This window comes from Canis lupus, chromosome 2 (assembly GCF_048164855.1).
Source record: "Canis lupus baileyi chromosome 2, mCanLup2.hap1, whole genome shotgun sequence".
Classification (NCBI taxonomy): domain Eukaryota; kingdom Metazoa; phylum Chordata; class Mammalia; order Carnivora; family Canidae; genus Canis; species Canis lupus.
The window spans coordinates 10,873,659-10,897,552 of record NC_132839.1 but is presented as its reverse complement, the minus strand read 5'-3'; the positions used below and the strand labels follow the sequence as shown (position 1 = coordinate 10,897,552).

Here is a 23,894-nt window from a genome sequence, read left to right as displayed (position 1 = left end):
GACCTTAATATCTTAAAATAGTGTCAGAGATATACAGTCACTCAACATTTTTTGACCCAGGGCACCATATGCGATGTCACATGCAGAAAATCAGCGAGGTTGTCTTCTTACCCTCAAGTACCTAACATCTAAAAAGCAGAATAGGCAAAGGAGTGTAACTGGAGACATTAGCACATCCAGAAGAAAACAACAGAAAAATGTAAGTCTTGGGACAGTGTTCAAGTATGTGATGTGACTTCAGTGAGGATTTTATGGAGGAAAGAAATTTGTGAATTTTGGAATAGGGAAGATATACCTAGGATGTAAATTAATCGATATTAATAAAAATCATGTTTTGAAAACTAAACTCAGATCACAGAGCATCCTATTTGAAAATAACGGATAGAGAGGCTTTAGAAACTTATTTTAATCTGTGCAGTTCAAACACTGTTGTCAATAAATGTTGCTTTAAATCCGAAAGTGTTCCGATATTTGGCTTGTAACAATTTAAATAATTCAAAGAAAAATTAGCTACCCATTTTTAGGAATTTTTGGAGAAAAGAAACAAAATAAATGCCATTTATCAAACAGATCTGAATGAATGGTATCAACACGCAACAGATAAATTGAAACAGAACCTTAAGGCAGGTTGAGAACTAAGGCTACAGCTAATAATATTCCATGAAATTAAAAAGACACAGGAACTAACTAACGAAGTAAATAAATAAAAGAAATTTAAAAAAGACACAGGAACTGAGACAAATATAGTTAGTAAGAATTACCTATGTGCTTATTATAAATCTAATGTCCGGCTTGAAATTATATAGGTCAACATAAATTACTGAAATTCAGTATCTGCCCAGGAATATGTTCCATATGTGATAAGGACAAAAATGGATATTCTTCTTAAATTCTATTAGCACAGTTAGATAATATCTGCCAACTTTACAAGCCAAAATCCAAGGAACGGTTTTAAAATCCATATCTGGAATGTACAAGCTGACATTTAAAAACCACCAATTTCTTGTGAAGAGTTAATCAAAAACAGAATGTTAGCTTAAGTTTTTAATCCTAATTAGGAAAAAAAGTGAATTAAAAATAATACATATATAAAATAATGAACGAGTTATATTCTAGTTCAGTAGAAGCTGTTCTAATTTTTATCTCAAATTCATTTCTGGTGGTAGTTTAAAATTGGCAATGTTTTCAATTCAGCAAATAATCTAGTTTCCATGTATTTATTTCTTTTTATAGAAATTGATTTTTTTTAATCATAAAATCAATGCAGGCTCCCTGCAGAAAATTTGAAGAAAAAGAAATGAATGAGGAAGAAAACTATTACTTATAATCCAACTACATAGAGATAACCACTGTTACCACGTGCTGCATCCTCTTGTTTCCCTGGCTGTTTTGAATGTTAATATATATTCTAATCATTCATACATAGAATGTTTTTCACTAGCTAGGCTAAGTTTTATTTCAGATGTCATTAATTCCCTCCCTCCCTTTCTTTCTGCTTCGGTGTTGTAATACTCTATCTTGTTGTATGAAACAAACTCACCCTGGATTTTATGTGTAAATCGAACATTTCCAACTTTTTATAGATGCAATAGCCTCCATAGGTCTCACTACTTCCCAGCCTGGAAACTCTGCTCTTGCTAAGCAAGGTGTCTTGCCTTCTCTTCCTCCAACATATCCCTCCCGTTTGTTATTTCAAACCAACTCAACACCTGCAATGTTTGCCCACCAAATCAGCATCACAAAAGGTGAGTTTGAATCTGTGATAGAATGCCCCAGTCCTTGGGAAAGCTACTTCACTTTCTTGGACCTCAGCCAATAAAATTTACCCTATAAGGTTGTTATGATCATGTAAAAGAGATAGTAAGTGTGAAGGTCATAACATTAGCTTGGCACATAGTAACACTAATTGAATTTTAACACATCCCAACAACAACCCATTTCTCAGGGCCACTCACGCATCCCACTTCTCTCTCGGTGCCTTGTATAAAGATACTGCCTGGAGAATTGTGGTCTTGGCATTTAACCTCAATGCCCAGGTTTCCTTGGTGGAGAAACAAAAACATCTGATTGTATGGCTTTGGGACTTCTTCTATCTATAAGATTCCATGGCTGTTTCAAATCTTCTCTCTCCATGAAACTGCCCACTGCCTTCAACTGTATGAAAACACTCTCGGTCCTTCTCTGCTACCCTGCCTCCCATTCAGTTCTGTTTAACTCTTTTCAGGTTTTAATATACTGAAAAGCAAAGAAAGTACTCAGTAAAGTAGTTTTGATATGGAAGCCCATAATGGGTTAGATTTCATCTCATAATAAAATTAGGTAATGATCACCTGATGAGGCAAAATATATTATTTCAAACAACCAACATGTTCCAAATAAAAGAAAAAAGACTTATCTTCAACAACATTCAGCCTTTGATATACTTATGACAGTTCACACTCAACGTTTTGGCAAACAAGTAGCATTAATTTGCATTTATATTTAAATAAAGAAGTCTAAAAGTTTAGAAGTAATAAGTATTTTTTTTTTCCTTTTAAGATACTATTCTTCCAGAAATCAAACATGAAAAATTTTAGAAGAATATAAAATAGAATATAAAATATTCTAGAACATAAAATATGGAATTCCACTGTGTCAAGTCTTAGTATTTTATGCCACATTTCCACTGATGAACCCAGCAATTCTTTTATCTGGAGTGTGATATGAAGTACATAGCATAAGGTGCCTGCTTCTCTTCTCCTCTTTATCTTCCCACAACCAAGCTTTGTGCTTGTTCTGCAGGAAAATCCTGTTAAGGTTAAGTAATACAGCTTCTGGCTCAGACATGTCTACACACATTTGAGATATTATAAACGAATTAGTTTTCCATAATTCATCTTTGCAGAAGATGGGTTCATCTCCCCAATTCTACATCCCATGCCTCAAAACTAATTTTTAATAATACCTGAATATTATACAGCAGTGTTCAGATATTCTGTTCTCCATATCTGTTAATACATTGGTTCATTCTTAGAAAAAGTACATGTGCATAGGCTACATAATATAAAACATAAAGCAGCCATTCTGGGCATCTTGAAATGGAGTATCTCTGCTGTTTTGTTTTCAACTGTTCAAACCTTGCACTTTATTCCCAGTCTGCAGTATGCTCCATCACATGAATTTGCTTTCTAAAGTGAGGAAAAATTTAATTTTGTTTTAAAACTGTTTTGGTAAAGTTTGTACTACCTCTTATTAAGATTATGAAATAGCTTGTCTTTCTATAAAAGTAGGGTTGGTGATAATTTCTTAAAACAAAACAAAACAAAAACAAGAACTTCCCACCCTTTCCTCAGAATAATTCAACCCATTATGAATTAATCCTTATAGCATCCCATTAAAGCAAAAAGTGATGGGTCTTATATTTACCTCTCACGTGAGGAAACGAAGGGATAGAGAGGCATACTTGATGGTCTTTGGCAAGTTAGGAGTAAACTCAGGAGTAAAAACATAGGCACTGTCATACAAGGTGGCAATGGTAATACTGACTTACTGTGTGTGTATAAAGGACCAGAGACTGTGCTAAGAGCTCTACTTATGTTGTTTTGCTAATTTAATCCTCATCACAAACCCATGAATGGATGCTATTCCATAGATGGGGACATCGAGGCTTGGGCAGGTTAAATAACCAGTTTAAGGTCGTAGAGATTGTAGGTGACAGCCAGGTTTTAAGCCCTGGCTATGATGATTTCAAATGTAACTAAAAAGGAATGGGCTTGTTTAGCTTCTCAAGAGAATTCAGCTTGAAATAGTAATTTCCTGGGGAAATTTTCGACATAGGGTTCATATAGGAAAAAAAACAACAACAACATAGTTCTATGTGGTGTTGTGGCAATTAACAGTCTGGTGTCATTTGTGGTGTGTTTTACACATGCAGCTTTTTTGGCTTTTTTTGTTTCTTTCAAGGGTAAATGAGAGATGACCAGTACATAGGACCCACTTTTCCCATGAACACTCTCAAAAGTATCCCAAGTCAGATGATTTTGTAGTTTCAATATATAACTTACTTAACCACATTGCAAATGTCAAAGGCAGTGACATTGTATCAAAGGGTAGGGATTTCCATGCAGATATGAATAAGCTTCTTAAAGTATTTGGAAGTGTTATTAAAATGAAAGCAGGAATTTATAACCACAAGGGGTCAATTTGCCAATATTTTTTCTAGGTGTCCTTTGCACGCAGAGCTCTATATGTTTCTACTGACCTTCAAAAGCCTGATTCATCAGAGGCTTAGAGCTCTCGTGGCATGGGGAAGGGAGTAGGAATACTAATGTAGGCCCCAAAATCTCTATATTCTATTTGGTACTTATTTGTTAGGTCTACTACAGGAATCAGGCTCTGACTTTAACTCTGAATTTCAGCCTTCTTTTTATCTGGCCAGATACACAGCCTGGTTGAAAGTAGATAGTATTACAAAACTCAAGAACTATCTATGATATGTTGGTTTTTGCCGAGTGTCTCGTATTCTTTTAGTGAACATCTAACTCTTGTTACCATGGTATTAGTAATTCTATTTCATACTCACAGTTTTAAAGTATTTTCACATGCTCCTCACAAAATCCCATTATATATATTGTAGTATATATTACCATTTCTACCTCCTAGAAGATCCAGTGAAAAGTTCAAGAAGTAAATAATTTGTCTGAATTTGCTCAGCCAATGTGCCTAGCAAATTGTGCTGTGCCACACTGGTGTGTTGGTAAATGTTTAACAGCAGACACTAACTGGGGGAGAAAGAATTGCTAATTTGCAGCCTTTGCAAATTTCTGTGATGTAAATGCTCCCATCAGGGCGGATTTCAAGCTATTGACCTGACATCAAGGAACACTGAGTGGGGAAGAGAGGTATAAACCACTCCTGTCAGCCAGTACCAGCTAGCTCCAGTTCACCACCGGTTGTAATAGAAAATAGTCTTCCGGGATGTGGCTCACTGGTTGAGCACCTGCCTTTGGCCCAGGGCATGATTTGGAGTCCCAGGATTGAGTCCCAGGTCAGGCTCCCTGCATGGAGCCTGTTTCTCCCTCTATGTCTCTGCCTCTCTCTCTCTCTCTGTGTGTCTCTCATGAATAAATAAATGAAATCTTTAAAAAAGAAAAGAGAGAGAGAGAGAGAGAGAGAGAGAGAGAGAGAGAGGATATAATCTTCCTGACCTGGAGCCTCATAATGTTTGCACAAGAAAATTTAATATAAAGAAACTTGCCAGAGAAGAATTTCCAGGTAATTGTTTATACCTTATTTGTAAGAAGAGAAGATGGGGGCATAATTTGCTTCTTGTAAGATAAAAGAGAGATTTAACATTATTATAAAATGAAAACAGAAAGAGATGAATGAGTCTTCTATTTTTCTCTCTCAAATGTGATATTCAAGCACAGTGTTGGAAACAAAGCAGATACTTAATGAATGCATATTTAACTTCTTCTTGCCAGAGTTTTAATAAAAAGGAACATACTCATGGTTTGGAAATTTCTGAGTGACAGTATTTAAAAGGATACGCACCAGAAAAGCTGGAGTTTGGGCTTTACTTTACTTTAAGCTAAATATATGATCTTGGGCAAACCACCGAAACTTACTCAGCTTTAGTTTGCTCAACAATAAATGAGATTTTTAATATGGTTCCTACTACATCTAAAATTCTTGTTTTTAAAAGATCACAGGTAATCTGAATCCAGATTGAAGAACCTGAGAGTTCCTCCATTTGCAGCTGGAATCTATGTTTTGCTTGTAGTGGTTAACTACTCTTACTTCAATAATGTGCGATCTGACATCAGATGCAGCATATCCAACAATTACTCTTGGATAAAATCACCCCTGCTAAAAAATTTAACGTCATATCCAGTTTCCTATAATTCTTGTATCCAGAGGTCAGAAAATTTTCTCTACTTACAAATTCATAATAAATGAATTTTTTGATTATTTAAAAATTATAAAATTATCCATCATAATTTCAAAGATACAACCAAAGGAAGAGAATAATGTCAAAGAAAGTGGAAACTTGCTGAGATGTGAGAGAAATTAAAAACAGAGGGGATCCTTTAGGCTTTACTTATCATGAAAGAAATCCAAATGGAATTTAAAAGGATCATTCCCAAAGTATATTACATGTTGGTTAGATTTAGGTGAAAGAGAATTTAAAAAAAAAATTACAGATGGATTCTATATTATGCTATTAAAAATGGAGGTGCCTGGCCAGTTCAGTTGGTGGAGCATGCAACTCTTGATCTTGGGGTTTTGAGTTTGAGCCCCACATTGGGTGTAGAGATTACTTAAAAATAAAATCTTAAAAAATTATATTAAAGATAATACTCTTTGGGGAATTCTCAAAGATTATTCTTAAAAACGTAAATTGGTGCATGGGGCTATGGCAAAAAAAAAAAAAAAAAAAAGAAGTAGATGTAAAGCCACAGGTTTTAATGACCTTTTTTTGTTGTTGTTGTAACCCAATTGAACTGTGAAAGACAACTGAAATTTATGACCTGAACTGCCAGAATGAGGAAGTAGTGACGTCCAAAAGGTGAAATACTAAAAACAGAATGGGGATGATCTTTAGACACATGATAAAGGAGTTAAATGAAGTCAATGCTAATGGGCCTTGTGTATGATCCCCCTTATGAGATCAGATTGCTTTTTGAAAGTCAAAAATTATGGAAACCTTGCATTTTTCCTATTAAGATGAAAAGGAAACAATGAAATAAATGGTTTCATAAGATATGGAGTCCTACAAGAAAAGAAAAAATAATTAAAAGCAAGTGGGAGTAGGTAATCCTAAAGCTTAGCAAAACTGGGTTAGATATTGAAAGATGAAAATGATAGTGGTATTTTATCCATGAAATTTTTTTTTCTTTACATAAACATTATTCCAAGAAGGCAGTTAAATATTGTATTTCCACATTCCCAGAGAACATAAAGACAACTGCCCAATAAAAGTCCCTTTTACTATAATAAAATGTAAACAACTCTTCTAATGATCTGATGACCTTATTTTAGCTTGATTTGAACAACTTACAAATGGGTATGCCCAGTTTCCATCAATAAGTCAGGTGACATGAACCTTCCAAATAGGAATTGTGCTAAAATCTATTTCAAAAGGAGTAAAGACCAACAAATGTGATCTATAATCCATTCAATAATGTAAAATGCTTGCTAGCAAAGTATATAAACTAACCATCAGCCAAAGCTCAGACTTCTTCTCAAAGCCCAGTGAAGGAACAGATTCAAGATAGCTATAAGCAAGTTCAGAGCAGTTCTTTAAAGCCTTCCCAGCAAGTATCAAAATAATAGCATTTGGGGAGGTTAATCAAATTTAGGTCATTAGTCTCTATATTTATTCCTGCCATACAGTGTGCAGTATTGAAGGGACTGTCCACTTAGACAACTGCCTTGTCCTTGCCATAAATTTATCACTCAATAAGCAGCTTTCCAGGAGCATATAGTTGATAAAGGGGCATCCAGCTGAAGGCAATGCCACTGATGCCGGCTTTGGGATTTGAATTATATCCCAAAGCTACATGTCACTAGAAATATTACTGTTGTAATACTACCCCTAAGACCCTAGTTTTCCTAATTATAGGGTAAATTTTATATTTTTATCCCTGAAACTTTGAAGGGCTATTAGCTGGTACATAATATTTTCATTAGGTCAAATATTAATAAATACTTGGGTATTTTTCCCCTCCAGATGTCAGTCTATATTTGATGAAACTCCAATCTGATGCAATCAATGGCAATTTTCTTCCTTTTCCTCTCTTTCAGCCTCACTTAATGCCAATTCCTTCAATGTATTTTTAGGTAGGAGCATTTAATTTATAAATCACATTTATAAAATAGTTGCTAAATTTAAGCTCATTAGTGGAATTTTTTTTTTTAAAGTTCTTATTCTTCTGAGGAAATAAAATAATGGAATACAGTCGTAAAGACAACTTACAAGTAATATGCTATTCTTTGCAATAGTAAAGTATTAAAGTGAAAATGGTATTTAAAATCAGGCTGTTGTGTAACAAACTGTACCTTGACTGAGATGTGCCCCTATTATGATGTTTGTCATGATATTCAGTTAAAATACAATGTTGAAAGAATGAAGTTGCACCCATTCATCATACCATATGAGAAAAAGAACTCAAAATGGATCTTAGACGTCAACTTAAGAGTTAAAACTCTAAATCTCTTAGAAGGAAATACAGGAAAAAAGTATTGTGACCTTAGGCAAAGCTTTTACTAGATAGCAACAAAACAAAAATTAAATTGGACTTAATCAAAATTAAAAATTTTTGCGCTCCAAAAGATGCCAGCAAAGAGTGACAAAACTCACAGAATGGAAAAGATATCTGCATCAAAATACCTGATAAGGAACCTGCATCAAAACACATAAAATACTCCTACAACTCAATAATAAAAATATTTTTAAAAGAACCTCTTGATTTTAAAACCGAGCAAAGGCATAGATATTTTCCAAAGAAGATACACACACAATATGCACATGAAAAGATGGTCAACATAATTGGCTATCAGGGAAATGTGAGTCAAATCCAAAATGAGATACTTTTTCATACCAATTCGAATGGTTATAATAAAAAAGACAAATAATACGTGGTGTTGAGGATATTATGGAATTGCACACTCATCCATTGCTGGTAGCTGTGCATGAGAGTAAAGTGGTGTAGACCCTTTGGAAAACAGTCTGCAAGTTCCTCAAAAGATTAAACATGAAGTTACTATCGATGTAGCGATCACTCTCCTAGGTAGAAGATTCTCTCCACCAAATTTAGTTGGGCTCCTGTGGGCTCCCTTTTCAACTAGGCATCTACTTGGGCCTTCTGTGTCCCTCCTTGTTGAGTCTAGTTTTTAGGAAGAATCCTGACAGTTTAAGTTTAGTGAGACTCCCCGCCCCCCCTCCACACACACACTTGATACCTGCTTATCTGTGTCTGTTTCCTGCTCCATAAATTTAAAGTAAACCATCTTACCTTCTGGAATATTGGAGAAATTGAATGCTCTGATACAAATAACAGCTCATTATAAATTATGAATTTTATATACAAATTCAATTTAATATATCATGCTGATGGAATCATATTAGGAAGGTCAGCCATATTACCTGTGTACATGACAGAACATTAACTCAACTAATGAATTGAGTTTAGTTTAGTTCTTGTTTTTGTTTAAAGAACTTGGATTATTGCCTGCATTATACAACTAGGGCCAATCATCTAGTAAAACAAAACAAAGCAAACGAACAAACAAAAAACCCAATAGTTAATTCTTTTGAACTTGATAAATCTTAAAAAGCAGGGAGAAATGATCATAAGGTTTCCATTTAGAATGTGAACTATGCAATTCGACTGAATACAGCAATCATGAAAATCACGTAAGCTTAGAGGCACTGCCTAAGACAACCATTTATTTTACATGATTTGTTTTCTTTTAGTTATACTGATATAATAGAAATTCAGGAATGAGAGTCACAAAACTTTTTTCCTTACTCTTTGAATGAGAATATAAGCTGATAAAGATAATTAGCTTAGACTTCATAACAATAAACTTATCAGGAGGGTGAAACATAACTTTCTTTAAAATGGAAATGTAATTGAAATGGCTTTTTGTTTTTGTTGTTGTTCAAGAGGAACATTTCCATAATAAAGAATCCAAAATCACTTATCTGATGATTGATTCTACTTGGGGAAAAAAAAATTGAAGACAGGCAATCTGTGGGAGTTGGTTTACAAAGCATGTGTACAGTATTCTTGACCATCTGTTTCTCTTTGTGTTAGTACTTCGTGTAATATTGTTTTGAATGCTGACTCAAATTTCATTTATAAACTTCCTCGATACACAAAACATGATAGAATACAGAAAGCAAGAGTTGAAATCGGGGGAATATACAGGTTCAGAAAAGGAGTATACGCTACTGGAGAGCAAATTACATTTAAATTTTGGAATAAAAGTGATTAAGTTTAAAATATTAAGAAAGTTCACACTGAATGTCTAATGGTCTTGCTTAACTAATAAAACACCTCTCAAATGTCCCAGCTGCTATCTTAATATTCATACTTTCAAATAAAAGAGGATAAATGAAATGCAACACCAAAAAGCTGCAAATTTCATTAAAATTCGCGGGCACTCTGTAAGAGCTGTCTGGAGGGTCCTTCATTTTGCACTGGAATGAAAATAAGCCTTTTAGTCTTTGGCTTATCAATTGTGTATAAAAAGCAAACTCAGGAACTCAGGGACTAATCTATAAATCTGAAAAACATTAAATTATAGAATCTAAGAGGAAAAAAGGAGACAACGTAGGCTATCCTGTAGAGTTCCTTAATTAAATAAGAAAATATATCTAATGAGTTCCTTGAAATGGCTGCCTACATGAGAGACCAGATAAGATCCTTAACTAGCTTATTAAAGCCAGAGATTATTCACTGAAGAAGGGGAAACAGGTGGATTTCTGGAGTGGTGTGAAAATAGAAGCATAATAAATATTCTAATTGTTTTGATTGCATTTAAGTCACACTATTTATTTTGAAGTAACAACTATACTTAAAGAAGGGCATAAGATTTCTGATTTTCAAAATGGTGCAAGGTTTAAAAAGGCTTTGAGAATGGTCTACGAAATCTACCTAAAAATATTTTGTAATATTAACATTAAACTTTCCAAGTCAGTAATGGTGAAATGTAGTAATAAGCACAGAAATACGAAGTGTACTGATGGCTGTCTTCAATAGTTCACATTTTGGGTATCACATTCTGTGTGAAGCATATGGAATTTCCAAAATTTTGTTTCCAAATTCTCACATGTTTAAGAATTCAGAGTTATCTAATCCAGACCAGTGGCAGTTAGTTTGGTCTCATAGACTTTAATTTAAAGAAAACCAAAAATACCATGACTGTTTTTCCCACGGCAAGAATTATCAGGTCAGATAGGCTGTGAATGTATAGGACGGTGACTGAACTCTAGACATTAAGTGGTCTTTATGTCTGGCAACCGGTTTTAGGGTAAGGAAAATAATTCATATTGTTATAAATGGAATATCAGTACATAACTGTAAATGTGCATCCTATAGAGTAAAGATGTACTTGTCTTACTTAGGTAGATTTTTATCATCTTTTTTTTAAACAAAGGAGTAATTTAACTCATTTATATCTCACAGAGTGTTTTCCCTAAAAGTGAATTGCCAGTAAGGTTCAGTTTCAGTTGATTATATTAAGGTAAAAAATATCGTTGTAATCTGTGTGATTTATGTAAAAATATAGTTTGGCAGAGTAAACAAACCCTTACCAGAAGAATAGTTGATTTCCTTTTCTCTTAACATTTAATCAGCGCTTCTACATTTCCCAAACTAGCTCTCTGAAGTTTTCCGAACAGAGAGAAACACAGGCAACCTGATACATATACTCTCTTTTCAAAAGTTGGTGGAAATTGGGTTGGTTTGGAATGACCTAAAACTATTTTTTATATGTGGTCCTGTGAACTAAAGAAATGGGAACTGCACTGCAACGCTACGTGACAATCTTCCAGTTTTCACTGTCATACATTTTGGCCAGTTTCCCTGTTGCCTGTCTCTTGTCCATACTTAAGAGCTGACTACATACTCCACTGTGGGAAAACATTGCTCCTTTTCAAACAGGAGTTTTACATAAGTTTCAATTTCCAGTTGATTCATCAAAACAAAGCTGGTTCAGAAAGGGGAAAAATTACAAATTGCTTACATCTGTTCAACCTAAAACATTATTCATAATCTGCCAGGGATGATGTCTAAGCCATCTGGGGAATATGATAGGTGTTTGGGGAAAAAAAATATCTGTCACAGCGCAATGGAGAAATGACATGTGAGAAAGTCTCAAGGTTACCTCATGGTTCAGTGATGACTTTCCGGTACTTTGCAGTAGACGAGTTTTGAATTTCTATATATGCCGACTAGAAACATTAATCTACTCAACAAATTTACATAGTAAACATGAACATACTCCATAATTTTACATAGGAAACATGAACATACTGGTTAAGTAAATTGATAAATTATTGGAATCAAGGGTTCCTAAGATAAACAAGTGAAACAAATTATTACAGGTTATGATTAGGAAATAGGATATTTCATTCCAATTTAAAAAGTGAATCTAGGGATACCTGGCTGGCTCAGTTGGAAGAACATGTGACTCTTCATTTCAGGATCATGAGTTTGAGCCCCATGTTGGAGGTAGAGATTACTTAAATAAGTTTTTAAAAAGTGAATATGTATTATCTACTGAGTATGTCAATATAATACATATAGTTGTATGTTGAATATTCTATTTACATGTATAATTATATTTAATACACTAATATGTAGAAATGCACATGTAAATAAACATATACATATGTAAATATATTGCTATGCAAATGTATATATACCTAAACATTCCATAGGTAGGTTCCAATTATCTATCAGAATACGTAGGTGACAATATTGCCTTAAAGTAAAAAATAGTTTGAGATAGCATGACTTTTATGACTGTAGCATTAGTTGAATCAAATATTTTTCATATTTCCTTTTGCTTTTAGAAATCTGTTGGTTGGCAATGCAGATCTGTACAATCCCTAATAAAACTCTGCCTAAGATGAGGCAATTTTGTAATGAGACTCATTTCAGCTAGTTTTATCAAGAATGTACCAAAATCAATCAATCATTAATTTGCTTATTTGAACATACCCGAGGGACCATGTATATTAATTCTTCAATTAGGAAAATGCTTATATCATCACTAATCTTACTTACTGAATTCCTCTCGACATTAATGGAACATATTCAAAGTTTTCAAGTTTTATTATAAATGTTGGTATTAATGCTGTAAATTTATAAAAATGTTGAATAGGGTAAGTTCAGTATCAAGGAATAAATAGGAAATCTTTTATATCTGGGTTCTAGAACTTTCTTTCATACTCCACACACACACATATGGAATTTCTTTCAGACATTTCATTGTAATATCTTGGGGGATCTATAGAAATGTTTATGTTTCTTGAGGAAAGAGAAGGACAACAATGCATAATTTAAATGTGTATTCCCTGCCTCTCTCAAATACAGACCAAGAGAAATATTGAGCCGCTTTGCTTCCAGAGGATGTTTAGCAATCAAAGAGGAGAGAAGAGATCCTAGGGTCATTCCCACTCATCTGCTTATTAAGCGTAGATGATCCTGTTGAAAAAGTCACATTCAGTGTGACTGGAGCTGTGCATTTGTATTCATCCCACCTTGGAAACAGTGTGAATGTTTTTCTCTGGAGACTTATGTATTTCAGTGACAGCTGCATTGCCACAATATGCTGAAGTGGCTCATCTTGACAGGTCATATCCTGGCTTTCACATTCTGAATGGCAGCTGGGATGCCAGAGAGTTTTCTCACAGTGGGTGGGCCCTGTACTTAATCAGGCCATCCTGGCTTCAGACACAAGCTGCACGTGTGGCTACAGCCCACTCTAGGAAGTCCAGGATGTACCTTTGTTACTCTGCTTGCTCCCAAAATAGTAGTGGCATTCACAGTGGAGATCTCTGTGACTCTATGAGAACAGTGTGAAGTGCCTTTAAGGATCACAGATTTCCTGTGTTCCATTGTAGCGCTTTTCCCTGAAGCCATGTGCTTCATCAGCCCCGTGCACACTGTTCTAAATGCCAGTTAAGTGGTTCAAGGCTCAAACTGAACCTCTATCCACATCCATTTTCCTGTGTATCTGCAGATACGTAAACTGAAGTGAAAAATCAAGTACCTTAACTTACAGTTCTGGGACAGCTCACCAATCAGAGCGAAGCTGTGATTGTAAAAAGGAAGCATGAGTCCACTCCCATTCACTAGAAAGCAAATCACCTGGTCCTGCAGGAGCCCTTGCTTCCTTCCGGAGGTGAGTTTCCACTTCGTGACTTCATTACCAACTGGGGCCGGCATAAACCTACCACTGTGCAAAACCCTAATGGACTGATGGGTGATAAATTAATATGTCCTGACATGAGGAGCATTTCCCTCAGCTTTTCAGAGTTTCTAGTTTGTGCTGGGCAAGCAGATTTCAGGGCACTCACCCAGAACACCTGAGAAAGCGATCTTCTGCTACTCCTGTAAGCTTGAAGCTCTACTTTTTACTCCCTCAGATCTCAAAAAGTAGGACCTCTTTGAAAACTTCTCTAAAAGCAGCTCATAATAGAATAAAACAAAAAATGTGTTAGATAGGAATTGTGTTGAGTTTAAGATTTCTAAGCACATCTTTGCAAAAAGACTTCTCTCAAGCCAAAAGCCTAGACTATGCTGTAGATTTTCTCACTTGCAAGACTCCAGAGACATCTAAGGCCGTGTTTCAGGATTAAATCTGCAGTTCGCCTTTCACAAATCTCAATAGAAAGCTCAAGAATTCTAATACAGGAGGATCAGCAGTTTGCACGGAGTGTGGGAGATCCTTAGTCCACAGAGGTTGATTCAAGTCAAAAAAGGGAAAGATCTTCACTTAATACTACTCCCTAAATGAACAAAGGAGGAGTTCAGCTTTTTCAAAGACGCAGATTCCTGTGAAATGTCTTAGCCCAGTGTGAGACTGAGAACAATTTTCATTTGCTTAATTATCCCATTCAGGAAAAGGACAAAGCCCTGACAAGTGGGCTATTATGAAATGCCAGTGAATTCTGATGCAGACATTTGAGTCCAAATACAGTGCAGTGATCCTCCAATGGATGACGTGAGAATAGGGATTTGTAGGTACAGGACTATGTCACGTCACAGATCTTTCTCCATGAAATGTGACTATGCTGATACAGAAATATCAGTGATGCATGCCACAGCCTGCCAGGCTCCCGCTTGGTGAAACAATTACCAAAAGGATCCCAGTGAACCAAAGAACCAGGTGAGCCCCTGAGATCTTTATGACCAAGGACTCTTTCCCAGCACTGTCTGTCTCTCTTCAAAGCAATTATCTTCAGGCCCGAAGCCTTCTCCTTTGTCTTTTTTCCTCTCATGGATTAGAAATTTAACCTTAATCCTTTTCCAAACATGAGCACGTGTATATCACTTATATCCATTTTCCCTGACTCCTTCCAACTATTGCCCAAATGCTTTGGTCAGTCTTCTCATTTACTTGAAGTTTTTTTCTTTGCCTTAATTCTATTTTAGAGTAATAAAGAAAAGGTTGGAAAACAAAGGATATTGACAGTGAGAGATCTGTAACAGGGAAAGGAAAGTCATAAGTAAAACAGAAAGTGGACATAATAAATTACTTGCGTCCTTAACCTTTAAGGCGCTTGAACATATCCCTTCAGAATTGCCACAATATTTCTATCTTGCAACATGTTCTCCTCTAAGTAAAACTGGTATTTCTGAAGTACAATTAAACTAAATAAGGAGATGTACAGTCACCTATTTATTATGTATGCTCTACTAATAAGACTGCAATTAGTGACATTTTTGCCATCTTTGACCATGAATGTGCAACAAGAAAGATAAGGCCTTATCTTTATCTTTTTTGAAGATAAAGCCCCTTATCTTGTGTATCCCATTCAAGAGTTTAGCTTTTCATAAAAATTATTAAAATGTTATATAAGAAGATTTTTCCAAGAGACAAACAAGTGAAAAGCAGCAGAGTTTAACAAGATGTATCACTGACAGTAGTTAGGAGCACACTGGAGCCGGTGTGTGTGGGGGGGGTGTTCAAGGACCAGGGCCACCACTTAGTGAACTTGTACAAGATATTTAACTGGGTCATGTCTCACTTCATCATCAGTAAAACAGGAATAGTATTTACCTTCTAGGTTTGTTAAACTGTTATGATAAATCTTATCATAACATAAGATTTGTAGAGTGCTGCATATAACACCTGGCACATATCACTACACTATTTATTTTTGAATAAAACAGTCAATAATAGGGAAGTCTTCCCTATTCTTCACCCATTTTTCCTCTGTAATACTTAATTCTAATACAAATAATTTCTTTAGTTATTCAGTTGTTTCACCTGCTGCAGTGCAAGCTCTGTGTCAATCAGGGTGGTGGTTATCAATGTACCTCTACCAACCAACACTGGATCTGACACATAGAAATTGATCACATATTTATTGCAAAAATCCCCAATTAATTAATAAAATCTACAAAAACAAATAAGAAACTAAAGTTTTATAGCTCAATCCATTCCTAAATTGAAAACTGCATATGCAGCAAATATCTATACAAAACAAAGATTTTATTTTTCTGAATTCAGGATACCCTTTCATACTCAATAGACCTAATTCATGTCTTGAAATATTTCTGGATGATCATATATTGTAATGATGCTTCTGAGTTTAGTAAAGCAGTCAAGGGCTCTTCGTCCAGAATAACATGGCAAATCACCATTGTGTTATGTAAACAAAGATATCCTTTTGAATGGTTCCATTATATTTGTCCGTGTGTGTCACATATTTTAGTGTAGACACGCAAAAAGTATATGTGTGTAAGTGCAATGAAAATTAATTCCAAAAAATGTAGATAAATGATTTTTTTGAGACAAATGATTTCTACAGATTGGATTAAATAATCTGTATTTATATAGCCATATTTGCATATGAATTCAAATCTAAATATTTTTATTATATTTACTTAGGTTGTTACTTTATTATGTTAATTAGGTTAACTCTTAATACAGTGTCTTAATAACAAATTGCTGATATACAGTATGACCAACACATTAGTTCTTAAAATTTAGACCCATAGTTTCTCAAAATCAGTCCTACCATGAATACACACACATAGGAGTTGCTTTATTTTCCATTGACCGTAATATGAGTTGAAACTGAAGTCTCTGGGTTTTACCAGGGGATCATTATTTACATTATACAATTATATTTGTCTATATAAATTAACTTTGGAAATATTTCTCTCTTTTTTTTTTTTTTTTTTTTTTTTCATTTAATGGTCCAGTCCTCCAGCAACCAAGTGTGTCACTGGGGAGCAAGTACAGAACAGGATAGACACAGCTTCTCATTCTGGAAAAGATGACCCTCTCCACCCTGTAACTGAAAGCCCCGTGGGCTGTTAATAAGCCAAGGAAGGGGATGTGTATTATGCCCTGGCAGTTCCAGATCAGAAAAGTTCCAAAATGTGACTGTAAAAATGCTAGTATTATTTTTATGAAATAAAGTACTTCCCAACTCTACAACTTCCTACATAGATTTTTGAACAAGTTCTTACTTTCTGAGCCTCAATTGTTCTCATCTCTAAAGAGATTTATAAAATCTATTTTTTATGAGGATTACACGAGAAGATAAATGTTCAATCAATGGAGTCATCGGCATTGTTACTTCATTTCCTCCACACAGAGACACACAGATCCCTGGCGTATTTGCTCATCTCCAACCAGCTACAGCACACTTACTTGTCCTTCATTCTCCAGTGTTTCTGCTCTACCACTTAACCTTCCCCTGGAGTGGGAATCCGGTTCTTAGCTAGATCAAGTGCTCCTAGATGAATAGGTTCTGGTCATCTCTGAGGGAGCCCCAAACAAATCATTTTATTTTTAAAGTTCTTCTCATCTGACTCTTGATTTGACTTTTCTATAATTTGTTTTTGTCTTGGAGTAGGGGATGGATGGGCGACATAGAAATCGAGACATGATAGGAATCTATATATGCAAGTGAAATATATTTGAGCCTCTTGGAATCTGGAACCATAACTTTGTTTAAAATATTGATTCTGGCAAAGATTTAGAATTTATCTATGAGTTCTAAACAATCTGTTTTCATTTAAACACTATTTATCTTTGTCTAAGTAGATGCTGAATATCAATAACAAAGACTTCATATTTGGATAAGTTAAATGCATTGTGTTCATTTATACTTAAAGCAAGAGCTTTGATATGAATCAGTCTATGCTTCAGACTTTATCTTTTTTTCTTTACTTTCTTTCTTTCTTTCTTTTTGCTTAACTCTACAGGGACTGATTTTTCCTTTTGGGGCTCTGTCGGGGCACCACAGGCTTTGCAATTACACCTAAAATGCAGTACTGCATATCTGGGACATATGCCTGAGGGAAGCCTTCCCAATTCTTAAAAAATATTGAGGATATTTCAGTATCACAGATGTTTCCTTATTGAAGATATTTCAGTATCACAGATGTTTGATTTTCAAACATGCTTTGGACCACAGCAACTGTAATAATAAGAAGAAAGATTTGCTATTCTCATCAGTGAAGTGAAGGAAATTGTTCTTATTTTCCAAGTATGACTCTCCTTCAGTTAGTAAAGGTTAGTACACTAACAGGCATTGCAGCATCCTAAAAATTCAGTATACCCTTAGCTAGCTCCCACATCTTTCTATTTCCTTCTCTTTTTGCTTTTATCAGCCTGCTTTACATCATCATTAATCTGCACACAGTTGAACAAATTAGCGTCAAAAATGTTATTGTTTCCAGTTACCCAACAGAATACTAATTTTAAATAAGTATGGCTCCTATCTTGTCACTTCTTGCTCACAAGCCTCTGATTGTCCACTTCCAAAAGAATAAAGTTCCTTGCTACGTCATTCAAGGCTTTCTAGAATCTTACACAGTCGTCAGATAACTCTCTCACTGTGTTTACTCATTTCTCTATTTTTCTACTATCATGATTTTGTTCATCCTCTACTCCAAGGGTCAAACAAGTTTCACGTACCCTGTACTCTACACCACCTTCCATTAGGGAAATCTAATCCACTCTTCAGGATGAGTACTTTTAATGAAAAATCTCATGATTTACCCTGATGAAAGTAAATTTTCCCTTTATAGCACATCATTGTATTCATTCATACTGTATTTATTTAGATGTAGCCACTAAGCTATGAATCCAAAGGTGAATAAGGTAAACTCTTGCCCCTCATATCATTCAGATGTCTGCTCCGTTGTATATGTCTTAGGTCTTATATACTCTTATTGGCTAATATATCACCTGGTAGGCAAAAATTGAGAACCTATGGGGGGTAGAGATTAAACTAATTGAGCTTTATGTCCCTGGATCCTAGCCGAGAGCTTTGCATGTAGAGGAAGACAACAAATCTTTGTCAAAGTCAAGTGTCATGGAATTCTGATACATGATAAATGACAAGTCTTTTTGGTGATTCATAGTATTTCAACTATTATAAGTCTGGGTTTTTTTGTTTGCTTTTTGTTTTTAAAGATTTTATTTATTTATTCATGAGAGACACAGAGAGAGACAGAAAGAGAGAGAGAGAGAGAGAGAGGCAGAGACACAGGCAGAGGGAGAAGTAGGCTCCATGCAGGGAGCCCGATACGGGACTTGATCCCAGGACTTCAAGATCACGCCTTGGGCCGAAGGCAGGCGCTCAACTACTGAACCACCCAGGCATCCCTGTAAGTCTGGTTTTATTGGGCTCCAAAAGGAATGCCTAATATAATAAATTAAAATTTTACTTTAATGCATGTCCACTATAAAATGTGGTATGGAATTAAGAGGAAGAGTACAGATTATGGAATCAAGTTCCCTGGCTTTGATTCTGGCTTCAGTTTTTACCAGTTGTGTAGACTTGAGCACGTTACTTAACCAGTTACTTCCTCAGTTTTCTCATATGGAAAATGGAAGTAATAATGGAACTAACTCTTAGCACTGCTTACCTAGTGAAAATCACTTGTAATAATGATTGCTACGTAGAGTTATGTGAGTGTCAGCTAATAATATATAACGAAAAGATTGCAAAAAGGCATCTTTCTTTATATATGCCATTTTCTGTGCCGGAAACACTTCCTCCCTATTCCTGGCATGAACTAAAACATCAATTTTTTCAGAAAGTCTTTTCCTTTAATCAATTTCCAATTGTCACTTCTAGAGGAAACACTCCACCCCCCAAAAAAACATATACACACAGTATTGCTTTCCTTCCATCAGTGGACTTGTAATATCATACTATAATTCTCTGGTGCTGATATAAACATCCAGATTGAGGTGAGAATTGTGTTTCTTTAATCCAAATTTGCACCTGGACCTACCAAAGTACCTGGCGCATAGCATATGTTCAATACAAATTGAGTAAAAATGAAAGAATTATAGCAAACTGAAGTTTAGGAAATCATATTAACCATCTGAGTACTCATCTAATAAAGGAGATACCTATAAAACACAACCTAAATATACATGCATATATAATGTATCTGTGTATGTACAATTGAGGTCTGTTATTTTATTTATTTTTTAATAGAATTAAATAAAAAAGAGAATGATAAAATATGAAATTTTAGTGACAAAAGGAACAGTTTCTAGTTTGTGGGGTATGGAAAGAAAGTAGAACAGCTTAGGACTTAGCACTTCTTAAAACTTTACTTGGATATTAAATTCAGTAACTTAATGGTTCTCTATCTCACATTAAAAAAGATGTTCTGGGATGCCTGGGTGGCTAAGTGGTTGAGCACCTGCTTGCTGCTCAGGTCATGATCCTGGGCTCCTGGGATCCAGGGATCCAGTCCCTCATCAGGCTCCCTGGAGGGTTCCTGCCTCTCCCTCAGCCTATGTCTCTGCTTCTCTCTCTAGTCTCTCATGAGTAAATAAAATCTTTTTTAAAAAAGGGTGTCCTTATTGGTGACAATGCCTGTAATGGTATCTAATGGGGACATGGTTGCTGGAAAAGATTATTGTGTGACTTATTTTAATTAGATGGTTTTGAATTTCTGAATGCTTAAAAGGGATTTTTCCTGCCTTTTTAAATTTAATTTAATTTTGTATTTTGTTCTCATCTCAAGTTGTCACTCTTAATGAAATTGACTCATCAATTTGTTTTCAATTTGTTTTCAAAGCCATAAGACAAGAGAGAAAAGGGAAGAAGCCTTCCTATTCATTTTCTTGCATTTATAGCTATAGCACTTTTACATCCCAGACATGACACAAATTTGGTCTTTTCAATTCGTACACAAAGTTCTTAATCCAAATTCTGAAGAGACCCGTAGGTTCAGCTCTTTTCACAACTGGCTATTTCATTAACTCAACAAAGTGACATTTCTCTCTTAGTTATGTGGTTTAACAATAAATATATTTAGTCTTTGTCTCCAGGGCCTGGCACTGAGCTCCTAAAACCCTTGGAGTTTCCTGAGTGATAGGAGTGTCTTCTGTTATTCATTAAGAGTCCCTTTCACTTACACCTGAGTTTATACTAATGTGGTGACTTTATGTGGGCAAAGGAGGTGGTGGTTAAAAATGCCAATCATTAGAGGGGAGATCTTTGATCCCCACCTCTGACCTCCAGAAAGGTGAGATGACTGGAGATTGGGTTATAAAAACTCTTGAGTAAGGAAAGGTTGGTGTACACACCAAGACGCTGGAAGCTCCTAGCCATGTCCTTTTTCTCATGCTCCCACCTCAATCATACCTTGTCATATGTATCCCTTCCCCTTGGCATATCCTGAGTTAGATCCCTTAGGATAAACTGGTAATAGAAAGTAAAGCGCTTCCCTGAGTTGCGTGAGTTCTAATAAAATATCAAACTTGAGGAAGAGGTTGTGGGAACCCTGGATTTATAGTCAGTCTGTGAGACATACAGGTGGCTGGGGACCTGGGATTATGTCTGAAGTGGAGGTGGGCATATGGGACTGAGCCCTTAACTTGTAGAATCTCATGCTAGCTCCAGGTAGATTGTGTCAAAATTGAAGTGTTGAACAACCAGCTGGAGTCCAGAAAATTGAAGGATGGTTGTTGGTATCAGAATACACTCCAGAGATGACCATGTGGGGAGTCAGTCAATTGTTTATGGAAATGTTAGATATTCCGACAGCCAAGTATGATATGCTATTTTAAAAGATATATTTTTTTAAATGTAACCAAGTTATGTGGGAAAATGCACAGGAAAATACCTGGGGAAAAGCATTAATTTTCTTAAATCACTTTTTTTTTCTCAGTCCAACAAATGTGGCCGCCTGAAATTGGAATACATACAGAGTTATTGAAAATAAACATTAGATAATTTGCTTTATGAAGTATTGAGATTACTGGTAGTTGAAAGAAGTTTCATATTCATTCTATACCAAATTTCTCATTAGAATTATACTCGTCACTCATGAAGAGTTTAAAATGAAGTTTAAAATGGAAGAAGTTGTTATGGATATTGTATTTGCCAACTAGTATTTCAGAAATAACATAGTAAACTAAAGGCAATAGAGATTTACCAACAACTGCTATAGAGCTGATATATCTTCCAGGTTTGGAATGGAGGATGCATCAGATATGTTCATCCATTATTAATATTCACCAATGGAAAAATAAACATCAGTTGACTTCAAACCAAATTGAGAGAAAGCAGTAAAGAGGAAAATAAAGTCCAACAGCTGGAGTAGATTAATTTCTGATATTGGGGTAAGGCCTAAGATGGAATCACTGGGTCTGCTATTGGTTTTTCTAGCCAAAGTTTGTATTTATTTCAATATATTTTATCAGGAGCAATCACTGTTAATTTAAATAAACCAGCAGAAAGGTGGGGGGTGGCATTGCCTAGAGGCGGAATGCCTGGAGAGAGAAATGAGCTTTTCTTAATTACTCAAATTTTTCAGTGATGCACTAATTAGTGCTAAGGCTTGCTGAGTACCTACAGTGTGCCAGGCCCTGTTCTATAAGCTTTACAATAATCCAATGATCTTTTCAGCAGCTCTGAGAGGTAATAAGTGCCTTTTAATAACTTCATTTTATGGGTTAGAAACCTGAACCATTGTGAAAATAAAGAATTGGCCCAAAGTCAGTGTTTGGGAGCCTTGGAACTGGGAAACATTCTTCCTCCAGAGAATGTGCCCTAAAAATTAAGTTGCACTGAATCTCAGTAATGCTGTTGATTTGGTCATGCCATTTTTGGTTGGCATTACATTAATTTCAAATCCCAAAATTACTAAAAAGTAAAATGTGAACAAGTATGAAACTCCAATACTCCATTTTATAATTTTCTTATTATTCTGAGATGAGCTATTAATTATGTTACATTAATTAAAAAAGATATAGAAACACTCTAAAATCTAATAAAGAAGGTTGACATGCTTTTCTCAATTAAATATATGGTACCCTTTACTGAACGTCACCTGGGATTAAAAAACTTCTAGTTTTCCATGGCAAATGTTAAATCCCATGTTGACTTCCACCTGTCAAATCAAAGCTAATAGTTCCATATATTTGAAGGGACAAATAGTTTTTGGAAATAAAAACTAATTTAGTCAACTTGAATTACTCATAATTAGAAAAACAAAAACCTCTAGAAAAGCATTTTATCATCTACAGATTCTATTTTTACCTAGATTTGGCAGAAATAATGCTGATCCTTGAAAAGAATAAAATCCATCAGAGAAAGCTGCTCTGTGCTAACATTTAAATGAAATACTTTGGAGACTTACTTTCCAATTCCAGGTGAAAATACTCCCATGCCAGTGATTATCACTATTGACTTTACTCATAGGCGCTCTAAAGAAGTCTAGGGAATTTTCTCATTAGTGCCAAAACACACACAGAGGCACACACACACACACACACACACACCATAAAGCTGAGGGAAATATGAAACTATTCTGATTATTAGCTCTGCTTTTCACTTGCAAAATCTGAGTCATCCTAAGTGCCTGAGGTGTCTTGGAGAGTCAGTGTTGAATTGGTCTACAAAAAACAAAGGAAAAAAAAAAAAGACAAATGACAGACAATAGCTAGCTAGCTATGTAAACAGGTTGCTAGCAATCTGGCTAGGTGGATTCCTGCAGCTTTACTTTCCCTACTGCACTTTCTCTTTAAGTTTGGGGAGAATACATTAAACAATCAGCCAATAAGTATCTTAGTCTTATGCATCTTTTTTTCTCTTAAACTCTGTCTTGTGGATAGTTTACCGCAAGCTCAAAGGCCTAACCTCTTCTTAACCGTTTAGTAAAAGAGATAATTATGTTACG

The 23,894-nt window shown here is 35.3% G+C and overlaps 1 protein-coding gene and 1 long non-coding RNA gene across 2 annotated transcripts in view; one reads left to right on the top strand and one right to left on the bottom strand.

Annotated features, from left to right (window-relative positions):
- LOC140612303 (uncharacterized) overlaps positions 1–17,173 on the top strand; it is a 93,717-nt gene extending 76,544 nt beyond the window's left edge. The window contains exons 5-8 of the long non-coding RNA XR_012013568.1: positions 61–199; positions 1,584–1,745; positions 13,089–14,886; positions 16,932–17,173. This is a non-coding gene — a long non-coding RNA (uncharacterized lncRNA). The remainder of the gene's footprint in view (positions 1–60; positions 200–1,583; positions 1,746–13,088; positions 14,887–16,931) is intronic.
- Positions 1–23,894, bottom strand: part of ST8SIA4 (ST8 alpha-N-acetyl-neuraminide alpha-2,8-sialyltransferase 4) — a 93,239-nt gene that overhangs the window by 6,546 nt on the left and 62,799 nt on the right.